Here is a 13410-nt window from a genome sequence, read left to right as displayed (position 1 = left end):
CAACTGTGGGAGCAATTATTAGGAAATGGAAGACATACAAGACCACTGATAATCTCCCTCGATCTGGGGCCCCACGCAAGATCTCACCCCGTGTGGTCAAAATGAGCACAAAAATGGTGAGCAAAAATCCCAGAACCACACGGGGGGACCTAGTGAATGACCTGCAGAGAGCTGGGACCAAAGTAACAAAGCCTACCATCAGTAACACACCATGCCACCAGGGACTCAAATCCTGCAGTGCCAGACGTGTCCCCCTGCTTAAGCCAGGACATGTCCAGGCCCGTCTGAAGTTTGCTAGAGAGCATTTGGATGATCCAGAAGAAGATTGGGAGAATGTCATATGGTCAGATGAATCCAAAATATAACTTTTTGGTAAAAACTCAACTTGTCGTGTTTGGAGGACAAAGAATGCTGAGTTGCATCCAAAGAACACCATACCTACTGTGAAGCATGGGGGTGGAAACATCATGCTTTGGGGCTGTTTTTCTGTAAAGAGACCAGGACGACTGATCCGTGTAAAGGAAAGAATGAATGGGGCCATGTATCGTGGGATTTTAAGTGAAAACCTCCTTCCATCAGCAAGGGCATTGAAGATGAAACGTGGCTGGGTCTTTCAGCATGACAATGATCCCAAACACACCGCCCGGGCAAAAAAAAGGAGTGGCTTCGTAAGAAGCATTTCAAGGTCCTGGAGTGGCCTAGCCAGTCTCCAGATCTCAACCCCATAGAAAATCTTTGGAGGGAGTTGAAAGTCTGTGTTGCCCAGCAACAGCCCCAAAACATCACTGCTCTAGAGGAGATCTGCATGGAGGAATGGGCCAAAATACCAGCAACAGTGTGTTAAAAGCTTGTGAAGACTTACAGAAAATGTTTGACCTCTGTCATTGCCAACAAAGGGTATATAACAAAGTATTGAGATAAACTTTTGTTATTGACCAAATACTTATTTTCCACCATAATTTGCAAATAAATTCATTAAAAATCCTACAATGTGATTTTCTGGATTGTCTCTTCTCATTTTGTCTGTCATAGTTGAAGTGTACCTATGATGAACATTACAGGCCTCTCTCATCATTTTAAGTGGGAGAACTTGCACAATTGGTGGCTGACTAAATACTTTTTTGCCCCACTGTATGTCAATAGAAATCCCCTTGGTAATAACCAGGTCCAAAGTATGGCTGCGGTTATGGATGGGCCCGGTAACATGTTGGATAAAGTCCATAGAGCTCAAAAAGTAATAAATTCAATAGCCTTGAAGTCCGTCTCTTTGTCAACATGAATATTAAAATCGCCCAATAGAATGATTTTATCATAGTTCTCAAGGACAATAGACAATAGTTCAGAGAAATCAGTAAAGAAAGTGGGGAAGTGCTTTGATGGCCTATACAGGGTTCTGGCCAGCACTGGTGGATGACATTTAAACAGTATAGCATGATGCTCAAAAGACCAAAAGTCGCCTGTCACGTTCGTTATAAGGATTGGACCAAGGTGCAGCGTGGTATGCGTACATTCTTATTTATTTACAGAATGAAACGCTGAACAAACTAACAAAATAACAAAACGAAACGTGAAGCTATACGAATAGTGCAGACAGGCAACTAAACATAGAACAAGATCCCACAAACACCAAAGGGAAATGGCTGAAGGGCTGAAGACACGAACCTCATGGCAAGTGTGGGGAGGAGGCACAGGACATACTGGACTCTGGAGGCGCACTGGAGGCCTGGTGCGTGGGACCAGTACAGGTGGTACCGGGCTTGTGACACACACCTCAGGGCGAGTGCGGGGAGCAGGCATAGGACGTACTGGACTGTGGAGGCGCATTGGAGATCTGGAGCATAGTGCTGGCACAATGCGTCCTGGCTGGATGCTCACTTGAGCCCAGGAAGTGCGGGGCGCTAGCACAGGACGCACTGGGTTGTGCAGACGCACCGGAGACACAGTACGCAGAGCCGGCGCAGGATATCCTGGTCCAAGGAGGTGTACTGGAGACCAGGAGCGCTGAGCCGGCACCATCCATCCCGGCTGGATGCCCATTCTAGCCCGGAAAATGCGAGGAGCTGGAATAGAGGGCACCGGGCTATGAATGCGAACTGGAGACACCGTGCGCATCACTGCGTAACACGGTGTCTGACCAGTCACACGCTCACCACAGTAAGCACGGGGAGTTGGCTCAGGTCTAACCCCTGACTCTGCCAATCTCCCCGTGTGCCCCCCAGAAAAAATGTGGGGAGCTGCCTCTCGGGTTTCCGTGCTAGCCGTGTCCTCTCGTATCATCGCCGTTCCTCCTGCGCTATCTCCACCTGCTTCCATGGCAGGGTCTTGTCCCCTGCCATTACCTCTTCCCAGGTCCAGGATGTCCTCCACTCATCTTTCACCCAAGCCCAGGATGTCCACTCCTCTTGAACACGCTGCTTGGTCTTTTTGTGGTGGGATCTTCTGTCACGTTCGTTATAAGGATGCCTCGAGGTAACCAATGGAATAACAAACTAATTATTAACGTTACTACCACGTTTTCTGACCGTCTCTAATCTATCAGAATAGTAGGAGATGACAGTTTGTATAAACTCACCAGAAGGTGGAGTTAAAGGAACATAAATTAGGTTACTCATAATAACTACAGTGCCATTTCTACAGGAGTTAATATGCTTTCCAAGTCCTCTGTTGCATATTCTGACAGAGAGAACTGGAGAACTACCAGACCCTGTATGTCAATCTCAAAAACAGTTTGCGATATTACTGGAAATAATCTGGGAATCCCTGTGGTTAGGGTGAATCCAATCTCTTTTTTAAAAAGTGCTGGATGCTCCCACAGCAAATAAAAGTTGTCACAAAAAGAGACATTCCTGTCGTTGCAAAATTCCTTCAGGTACTCGTTTAGTGCAACGGGTCGGCTGAAAAGTTCCAAACCCTATCAGTAGCACGGGAGGGGGCCAGAGATAATTATCTTCCCTGTGCTAGCAGGTTGTTGACATTTTTTTTGTAGTCCTCAGACTGCCTAAAACGAAGGTCGTTAAAACCTACGTGAGTGACGATGGTGTCAATATTGGAGTAGTTGGCCAGAAGAGGGAGTTCCTGTCATGGACACCGGCTCCTGGGTGACAGTGGACCTTGGTCGGTCTACAGACCGTAGGCAGGCTAAAATCTCTCACCATTGATCTGCCCACAATGATTGGTGGTCATGATGGAATCCGATGGGGAACGAAGAGGGGGAGCGGTTTGGGACTGCCTCGGGCAGGGGGGGATGGAGGATTCAAGCCAGGCTAGCCTGACTTTTCGCGCCAGCTACAGAGGATGGCGTCGGAAACCCCAGGAAGGTGGAGGATGGCCCGAGACCCTTCTGTTTTGAGTCACCAACCTGCTGAACTGTCGTGCTCGTGGGGGAGGGGGCCACTGGGCGGCAGCCGGCTGTTGGTATACACCCAGGATCCGTGCTGACTCCTGGGGGCTGGTAGGTCCTTCTCAAGCAGGGCAAAGCTGTTTGATAGTTGGATCGGCTCTTCTCGGATAGATGAAGGGTGGCCAGACTGCCTCCCCAATCTCCTACGCCTTGCGAGTGTCCAGATTCCTATGGGCCGGGGAGTTGAGTTTAACATCTGTCTGTTGGATTGGGACAGATCAACGCCGCCCGACTCACCGACAGCTTTGCTATATTAAAACAGATTGGGTTTGCCTGGTCGGTGTACTTAGATGTAAGTTCACACTTTTTCCTGGTCGGTATACTGGTTGGTGTACTCAGCAAGGTCGGTGTACTTAAAAAGCAGGTTATCCGGGCCTCCCGAGTGGTGCAGTGGTCTAAGGCACTGCATCGCATTGCTAGCTGTGCCACTAGAGATCCTGGTTAGAGTCCAGGCTCTGTTGCAGCCGGCCACAACTTTAGCTATGATTAATGGTTCCGTATTTCACTGAAAGAATAAACGTTATGTTTTCGAAATGATAGTTTCCAAATTTGACCATATTAATGACCAAAGGCTCATATTTCTGTGTGCTTATTATAATTAAGTATATGATTTGATATTTGATAGAGCAGTTTGACTGAGCGGTGGTAGGCAGCAGCAGGCTCGTAAGCATTCATTCAAACAGCACTTTACTGCGTTTGCGAGCAGCTCTCAGCAATGCTTGAAGCACAGCGCTGTTTATGACTTCAAGCCTATCAACTCCCGAGATTAGGCTGGCAATACTAAAGTGCCAATAAGAACATCCAATAGTCAAAGGTATATGAAATACATATGGTGTAGAGAGAAATAGTTGAAGCGTCATAATTCCTATAATAACTACAACCTAAAACTTCTTAACTGGGAATATTGAAGACTCATGTTAAAAGGAACCACCAACATTTCATACGTTCTCCTGTTCTGAGCAAGGAACTTAAACGTTAGCTTTTTTTACATGGCACATATTGCACTTTTACTTTCTTCTCCAACAATGTGTTTTTGCATTATTTAAACCAAATTGAGCATGTTTCATTATTCATTTGAGACTAAATTGATTTTATTTATGTATTACATTAAGTTAAAATTAAAGGGTTCATTGTTCATTCAGTATTGCTGTAATTAGTCATAGTTAAAAATATATATATAAATCATCCGATTAATCGGTATCGACTTATTTTGGTCCTCCAATAATTGGTATCATATCGGCGTTGAAATATCATAATCGATTAACCTCTAATACAAAGCTCTCTCTTTTAATAAACCTCAAATACACTACAATTTTTACATTTCCTCCATTGCAGAAAGTTCTCCTGCAACGGAATGATCAAATTAAGATCCTACTTCTGAAGAGCAGCACCCACAAAAAGTATGGGTCATTACAGCCATTGAAAGTGAGCAGGAAAAATAAAACTGGCAAAATGGGAAATCGGGTTCCAAGGTTATATGGTGGAGGGAAAATAGAAAGCAATTCAATCCACCCTCAACTGGCATTGTGGTTAAAGAAGGTACAGGCATATGCCACTGTACTTCAAGTGCTCATTCACTAGAGCTTCATCCTTTCTTTTTCAGCAGCAAGACTGCAATTTGGGTGTGTCGTACAGCCGCAGATAAGTATAGGCTGGCTAATATGTACTTACGAGATGGAGAGAAATACTTACGGCTAAATGTTTAATGTCTGTTTGTACAACACATGTCCAATTTGGGTGCTGGTGTCCTTTTGAAAGAGATCAACAACCAATAATTATGACTTTCTGGCTCTGTCACTAACAAGAATCAAGCTTTCTGAATGACACCTTTAATCTCAAAACAACACGCAGAGGGAAAAAGTGCAAATGTGGACGTAATTTAAGTAATACAAATATAATAAATGTATAGTGTTTAGAAGCAGCATGCGCTTAATCAAATAAGGATAAGCCAAAGAAAATGACAACAAAAAAAACAGGGTCAGAATAAGGATGAAAAAACTAGCAACATTAATAAATATGTATTCATTAACACATGTGTTTTAGTCACTATGAAAACTATTGTGTCTTAATGAAATACACCTGTGGCCATTTCTATGTTATTACCATGGTTATAACCATCAGCAAGGCTGCAGGCAAGCTGCTAATGAGTGCAGCCAATTGTACCAATCTCTAAGTAGTCCATAACTCACACTCACTCTCTCCCCCTCTCTCTCTCAGCTGTCAAACACCCTCACCTGTAAGTCGCCTGCAACCGTTTGCCCCTTTTCCTATTGCCAAGAGAATGTCACCCTAGATGAAAGAGAAAGCTAACAGGATCTACTCTTTCACTCTGCTGCCAATAGCAACTCATTTGACATCAGCATTTATCATATATTTTCTTAAAAGACCACTTGAGCCTTAAAAATGTACAAGTCACTTAGCACTATAGATTGAACTTCAGAAACTGTTTCAATTATTTTGAAGTTCTGATATATTCTGCTGAAAAAATGCTGAAAAGCAAAGTGTATTGAAGGCCAAGTGCAGAGAATCTAAAAAATATATATAATAGCCGTTGTTTTATATGATATTATCTACACAATCACAAACCAAATTGCATCTTAAGTTATCTATATATATATATTTACATACACACACACATGACCTGTACACACATACACACAGACACACGCACATTTTCCATAAGCACAAAAAGCTTATTTCTCTCAAATTTTGTGCACAAAATTGTTAACATACCTGTTGGTGAGCATTTTATTATTTGTCAAGATAATCCATCCACCTGGCAGGCGTGGCATATCAAGAAGCTGATTATTATACAGATGCAATTTGCGCTGGGGACAATAAAAGGCCACTCTAAAATGTGCAGTTTTGACACACAACACAATGCCACAGATGTCTCAAGTTTTGAGGAAGCATGAAATTGGCATGCTGACTGCAGGAATGTCCACCAGAGCTGTTGCCAGAGAATTGAATGATCATTCTCTACCATAAGCCACCTCCAACATCGTTTTAGAGAATTTGGCAGTACGTCCAACCAGCCTCACAACCGCAGACTAGGTGTAACCACGCCACGCGCCCCCCCCCCCCCCCCTACTCATTCAAGGGATTTTCTTTATTTTTACTATTTTCTACATTGTAGAATAATAGGGAAGACATCAAAACTATGAAATAACACATATGGAATCATGTAGTAACCAAAAAAATGTTTAACCTCTCTTGGGTAGGGGGCAGTATTTTCACGTCTGGATGAAAAGCGTGCCCAAAGTTAACTGCCTGTTACTCAGGCCCAGAAGCTAGGATATGCATATAATTGGTAGATTTGGATAGAAACACTCTAAAGTTTGTAAAATGATGTCTGTGAGTATAACAGAACTGATATGGCAGGCGAAAACCCGAGGACAAACCATTAAAAAAAATAAAAAATTGGCCTTCCACTGTTTCCAATGGCTTTCATGTTTATTATGAGGCGAAGTCCTCCCAGATTACAGTTCCTAGGGCTTCCACTAGATGTCTTTAGAAATGTTTTCAGGCTGGTTTATGGAAAAATTAGCTAGAAATTGTAGTTTTTCTAAGTGGCTCCCATTTTGGCTGTAGTGTTTCCATGCACGTGGGTGAAAGCAGGTTCTTTGTTATTTATCTCCGGTTATAAACATACTATTCTCCGTCTTAAATTGTATTGTTTATTTACATATTAGAGTACCTGAGGTTTGATTATAAACGTTGTTTGACTTGTTTGGATAAGTTTATTGGTAACGTTTGGGATTCATTTTGTATGCATTTTGATGGAGGGAAACCGGTGGATTATTGAATGAAGCGCGCCAGCTAAACTGAGTTTTTATAGATATAAAGAAGGACTTTATAAAACAAAAGGACCATTTGTGATGTAACTGGGACCTTTCGGAGTGCCAACACCAAAAGATTTTCAAAGGTAAGGCATTTATTATATCGCTATTTCTGACTTCCGTGTCGCACCTGCCTGGTTGAAAAATGTTTTTCATGTTTTTGTATGCGGGGCGCTGTCCTCAGATAATCGCATGGTGTGCTTTCGCCGTAAAGCCTTTTTGAAATCTGACACAGCGGCTGGATTAACAAGAAGTTAAGCTTATTTTGATGTATAATACTTGTATTTTCATGAATGTTAAATATTTATATTTCTGTAATTTGAAATTCGCGCTCTGCAATTTCACCGGATGTTGGCCAGGTGGGACGGTAGCCCATAAGATGTTAACAAATCAAAATATATTTGAGATTCTTCAAAGTAGCAACCCGTTGCCTTGATGACAGCTTTGCAGACTCTTGGCATTCTCTCAACCAGCTTCATGAGGTGGAATGCATTTCAATTAATAGGTGTGCCTTGTTTAAAGTTCATTTGTGTAATTTCTTTCCTTCTTAATACGTTTGAGCCAATCAGTTGTGTTGTGACAAGGTAGGGGTGGTATACAGAATAAAGCCCTATTTGGTAAAAGACCCTGTCCATATTACGTCAAGAACCGCTCAAATAAGCAAAGAGAAACGACAGTCAATCATTACTTTCAGACACGGAGGTCAGTCAATCTGGAAAATTTTAAGAACTTTCTTCAAGTGCAGTCGAAAAAACTATCAAGTGCTATGATGAAACTGGCTCACATGGGGACCGCCACAGGAAATGAAGACGCAGAGTTACCTCTGCTGCAGAGGATAAGTTTATTAGAGTTACCAGCCTCAGAAATTGCCGCCCAAATAAATGCTTCACAGAGTTCAAGTAACAGACACATCTCAACATCAACTGTTCAGAGGAGACTACATGAATCAGGCCTTCATGGTCGAACTGCTGCAAAATAACCACTACTAAAGGATACCAATAAGAAGAAATGACTTGCTTGGGCAAAGAAACACGAGCAATGGACATCAGACAGGTGGAAATCTATCCTTTGGTCTGATGAGTCCAGATTTTAGATTTTTGGTTCCAACTGCCGTGTCTTTGTGAGACGCAGAGTAGGTGAACGGATGATCTCTGAATGTGTGGTTCTCACCATGAAGCATGGAGGAGGAGGGGTGATGGTGTGGGGGTGCTTTGCTGGTGACACTGTTGTGATATATCTAACATTCAAGGCACACTTAACTAGCATGGCTACCACAGCATTCTGCAGCGATACGCCATCCCATATGGATTGCGTTTAGTGGGACTATAATTTGTTCTTCAACAGGACACCTCCTCCACCAAATCACACCTCCAGGCTGTGTAAGAGCTATTATACCAAGAAGGAGAGTGATGGAGTGCTGCATCAGATGACCTGACCTCCACAATCACCAAACCTCTACCCAATTGAGATGGTTTGGGATGAGTTGGACTGCAGAGTGAAGGAAAAGACATCAACAAGTGCTCAGCATATGTGGGAACTCCTTCAAGACTGTTGGAAAAGCATTCCAGGTGAAGCTGGTTGAGAGAATGCCAAGAATGTGCAAAGCTGTCATCAAGGCAAAGGGTGGCTACTTTGAAGAATCTCAAATATAAAATAGATTTAGATTTTTTAAACACTTTTGGGTTACTACATGATTCCATATGTGTTATTTCATAGTTGTGATGTATTCACTATTATTCTACAACGTAGAAAATAGTACAAAATAAAGAAAATACCCTTGAATAAGTAGGTATGTCCAAACTTTTGACTGGTACTGTATATACAATTAAAAGTCTCATTATTGCTTAAATATACCATGAGGTAAGGTTTAGCTCTTGCACATGCAATATTTTCAAGAATGGGTTATTATAACATTTATTTTCAGGCTGTAGCCAATGTCTATCACCTACACTTTGACATGTAGGATAACTATTTATGTACGTTTTTCGGTTTTCAAATCAATCAAATCAAATAAATTGCCTATGTTTGGAAAATGGCCTTGCCCCTAAAATCAAGAAATTCCAGGCCTGGTGCTAATCATAGCCTAATTATCAAATGACAATGAGTCACAGTTTTCTCAATGCAAGGTTCATTGTGGTTTTTTTGTATTACTTCTTGAAGGTTTTTATCATATTAGCTCTGTGTTTTAATAGGCCTAAATAGTTGGACATGTTAGCCTACACTTGGGGGCACTTAGAAGGCTAACCTATATGAACGTGTTTGATGGGACTGACATAATTAATAGGCTATATACTGTAAAGGTTTAGTGTGAACGATGCGGGAGGCGGTATTTGTGCGCTGAAACGACAAATGAACGGGTCCATAACTAAATCCAGGCGAGCTACAGGTGCGCCGCGACTGTATGTTAGCACGTCCCGGGACAATGTGCTGAATTGGCAGCCTATTTATAAGTCTGCCATTTGAACGTGGACTGCACTCTAATGCCACTTTACCTTATGAGGGAACTTTAACCCACAGCACCTGCTCAAAACAAATTGGCATACGAGATCAACTTCACCCCAGCGAAGGGTCCCGTCCTCGTATTGTTTTTCAAACAGACACTCTCGCTTACAACGGGAATGTGCTTCTCTATTGGCTAGCTAGAGAGCACAGACAATTAAACTTAAGCTGAAGAATATAGGCACTATTTAAATTCGAGATCATGGATTTGAAATGTGTCCAAATAGCAATGAGGCTGCTGCATTTCAATTATATGCTAGGTTAATTAGAAGAAAAATGGGGTGGAACGTTGCGTATCCTTCTTACCTGGATGTCACTCTCAGTGTCAACAAGTTAGAGGGATCAAAAATAAATACATATGTGTGGCATTGATCCGGATATTACCACAATCCAGTTAATTACATTTTTAGTTGTTTTAAAACCGCATCACTGGCACGTGAATTCATTTCGATCGCCAGTGCGTGCGAGGGCTCTCTTTCAAAACGTTATCACCGGGCGTGCAGCACTCCGAGATGCATTATCTGAGAACGTGTGTGCGTGTAAATGTGGGAAACTCCCTAAAGTGATGACCTATCTCGCTTTTCCAGAAAGGCTATGATGCTTCAGTGCGCCTTGTCCTCCTATACACTGACAAGTAAACGTATCATTAAGTTCACCGCACGAAACCTCAAAGAAACGTTCACTCTTTCACAAGATAGCCTACAAAAAGTCCATACTGTTAAGTGCAAGGCAGAACGTACAGTTCTAAATGTCAGTCGAAGTGTGTGAAGCATGGCTAAATAAACGCTCCTCCTAAATCGCTACGCTCATATGACAATCAATTAAATGACATTTCGTAATTGTCCACCATAATAGGTATTGCCTTGGCAATCATCTAAAACAACAGCCTAAGTCAAAATAAAAGATATAGAGACAAGTATTCTAGTCTATAGGCTACGCTAACATGCTGTTTTCAACTTGAAAACGTTCACGAAAAAAATGTAAATGTTCAATGTCGGCTATAGCCTAGGCAATCAGAATTCCAATTGAGAACAACTTACTTCAAGAAGTTCCCCTTGCTTCGCACCGTGTTCTCGCTGGGACCAACGTCTTGTTTCTTCTGTATTGTCTCCCAATGGAACCGTTTTAGAACGAATGGTTACGTCTATTTTAATTTATGACTCACCACGCATTCTTTTAAGGTCAGTTTCCATGACCCGAGAGAGAGTAAACTTGTGAGAGAGACATCCCCTACTCGGCAGCGTCGACAATATTCCCATTTTCCAGTTGATTACAACTGAATCAAATTCATTCTGATTTGGACATGGCGCCGAAGTCAACCGAGCGCACAGTGAACAAACTCCGAAAGGCTCGGCATTTACAGTTGAGGTGGTGGCCCTGTGGCCAGAAAAGCGCACGTCGTTTCGATGAATAGTAGCCGGCTACCACTATGTGGACAAACATGAAACTACGTCCTGTTACAATAGCTTGCAATACCACCGGGCAGCTATTTTCAAGCTGCGGGGCTCGCTCACAAAGTTAACGGGGAATGCAGAAAAAACGACTTGTATTAAACGGATTGTGGGCCTATTACAGTGAAACGTGCTGACATAAACCAGCTTGCACGGAATGATATCACTTTAAGCTACAGACATCGTTTTACAATAAGCATTTGACAACACTTAGTTTAGCAAAGTAGTTCAGTCTGAAACACAACGTAGGCACAATATTTTGTAAATGTTATATGCAAATGACAAATACAATAGGCGTATGTATGTTGCAAATCATCAGGCTACGTGTGATTTGTTCACTGACCAAACTCGCCCCATTTGACATTTTCCCTTTCATAATAACATGTAAGTGTAGGCATAGTAGCCTATCAATCTCAATGGCAAAACGTTAATAACCTCTTAATAACCTATGATGCAGGGACTTAAGCTACACATTGGCTTTCTACTGGGAAGCAACACACAGCCACGGCCAGACAAAGCACCACATTCATATAAATGTTGGGATATAGCAATAGGGCTATTCTTACCTTGGCTTGGTGTATCCAGTCTGTGGGCATCACGTTGTATTATCAAAGGACAATGTTGTCTGTATCAGTGGAGAAAGCAATACAGGCAACTTGTGTGGCCATGGGCCACTTTAACACTCTGGTGCGCGAAGTGAGGTTCGCTTGAGAGGCTCTTTGGTAACTTTGTTAAACTAGTCAATCTTGGCTACCCTTAACTATTTTAAGCATTTCCCATCGTGCAACCATTTGAAAGTGAGGCGAAGTGAGTGAGTGTTCACTGTTGTCGTGCACGGAGAGTACTCATTCTCCCTAATGGGATGCAACGAGAGAAACTGAGAATGAAAGCATTGAGAAGGATCGAGAGAGAGCGAGAGATAGTGTGTCACGTTTAATAAATTGGTCTATTGGTATTTACATAATGATAATGATCACTTGTTTGCTTCAAAATACAACGACCACAGGGCATAACTCGTTTGCTTTCAGTAAAACAAGTTTTCATTTTGGTTATTTTTAATATGCGAAGTGTATAATCTGCTTCTTATAAAAACGAAACGACTTGGCAAGGAAATCAGACTACCACCACTTTAGCAACGTCAATGCAACCAATGTCAATGCCTTTCATGGCACACATTCGTTGAGTGGCTATCTAAAATAAATATTGGTTCCCGGGTGACTTGTTTAATTAATTAGTTTGTATGACGCTGTTTATAAAAGATAAACAAATGAAGGCGTTTCACTTTTGGATGAAAATTTCATTCTATCAAGCATTAAGAATATCATGACATGTCGACGACATTGTTTCTTAAATGTCTGTTGAATAATTATATCCCTATTTTAATAGAATGAAAGGGCTATTGCATGATTAAATGTTTGGCTATATTCTAAATGAGTAACATTTCAGAACTATGTATCTTAACGAATAAGATAAACATGCCAAAATACATGCATGTTCACGATCAAAGCTTTTGTAAATCAGCCTATAGCCTATGAGCAATTATCGAATTTATATGAATTTGATATTCGTATAAATTGGAAAATTAATTGTAGCCTATTAAAAACGGACATGTAGGCTTTTTGGTTGTCAACCTATTCAATCCCATCTTAAAATACGAGACATGGGTTATTTATTTCCTTCAAAGATGATGGATTGACTAGACTATTGATAGGGACATTTTGGAGTTGAAACTTTAAATATGAGTGCCTTTTAAAGATATGCCTGGTAAAATTGCAGACAAAAATGCAGTTCCTCTTACGCCACCCTGTGGTAAACGTAGACAGCTCAGCTCAAACTCACCAGAGTGTCTACGATCACTGACTGCCAGTAACGCACACTTTTGGGTGATGTATCAAAACGGTCAGTGCAATCTGGAATCCTTGGGACGCCCCGTACCCTAAAGCCTAACCTTAACCCATATCCTTGTCTGAGACCAGCCACCCGGACAGCTGATGAAACTAAGGAGCATTTCTGTTTGTAATGAAGCTCTTTTTTGGAGAAAAATTCATTCTGATTGGCGGTGCCTGGCTCCGCAGCGGTGGTCCTGCGAAATCGAGCGCTGGAGAGGGAGCGGGATTAGGCGTGACAGGCTTGAAAATAACCATGACCAAATATACAGTGAGCTCAAAGTATTGGGTCAGTGACACGTTTTGTGGTTTTGGCTTTGTACTCCACACTTTGG

The 13410-nt window shown here is 41.9% G+C and overlaps 1 protein-coding gene across 6 annotated transcripts in view; it reads right to left on the bottom strand.

The window, feature by feature from the left end:
- Positions 1-12118, bottom strand: part of LOC110492317 (transcription factor SOX-6) — a 155049-nt gene extending 142931 nt beyond the window's left edge. The window contains exon 1 of one of the 6 annotated variants that reach the window (XM_090203137.1): positions 11756-12118. The gene's annotated coding sequence lies outside the window, so the exon portion shown is untranslated. Of the gene's footprint in view, positions 1-10044; positions 10284-10778; positions 11290-11755 lie in introns of those variants that run through there. The other 5 variants (XM_090203145.1, XM_036951247.2, XM_090203140.1 and 2 more) reach the window with 5 other exon arrangements.
- Between the last annotated feature and the right edge of the window lie 1292 nt (positions 12119-13410).

The sequence above is a fragment of the Oncorhynchus mykiss genome, chromosome 2 (assembly GCF_057628025.1).
Source record: "Oncorhynchus mykiss isolate SJ-2025 chromosome 2, ASM5762802v1, whole genome shotgun sequence".
NCBI classification, from domain to species: Eukaryota; Metazoa; Chordata; class Actinopteri; order Salmoniformes; family Salmonidae; genus Oncorhynchus; species Oncorhynchus mykiss.
Note: the sequence above shows the minus strand (reverse complement) of the source record. Positions and strands in the feature narration are given on the sequence as shown.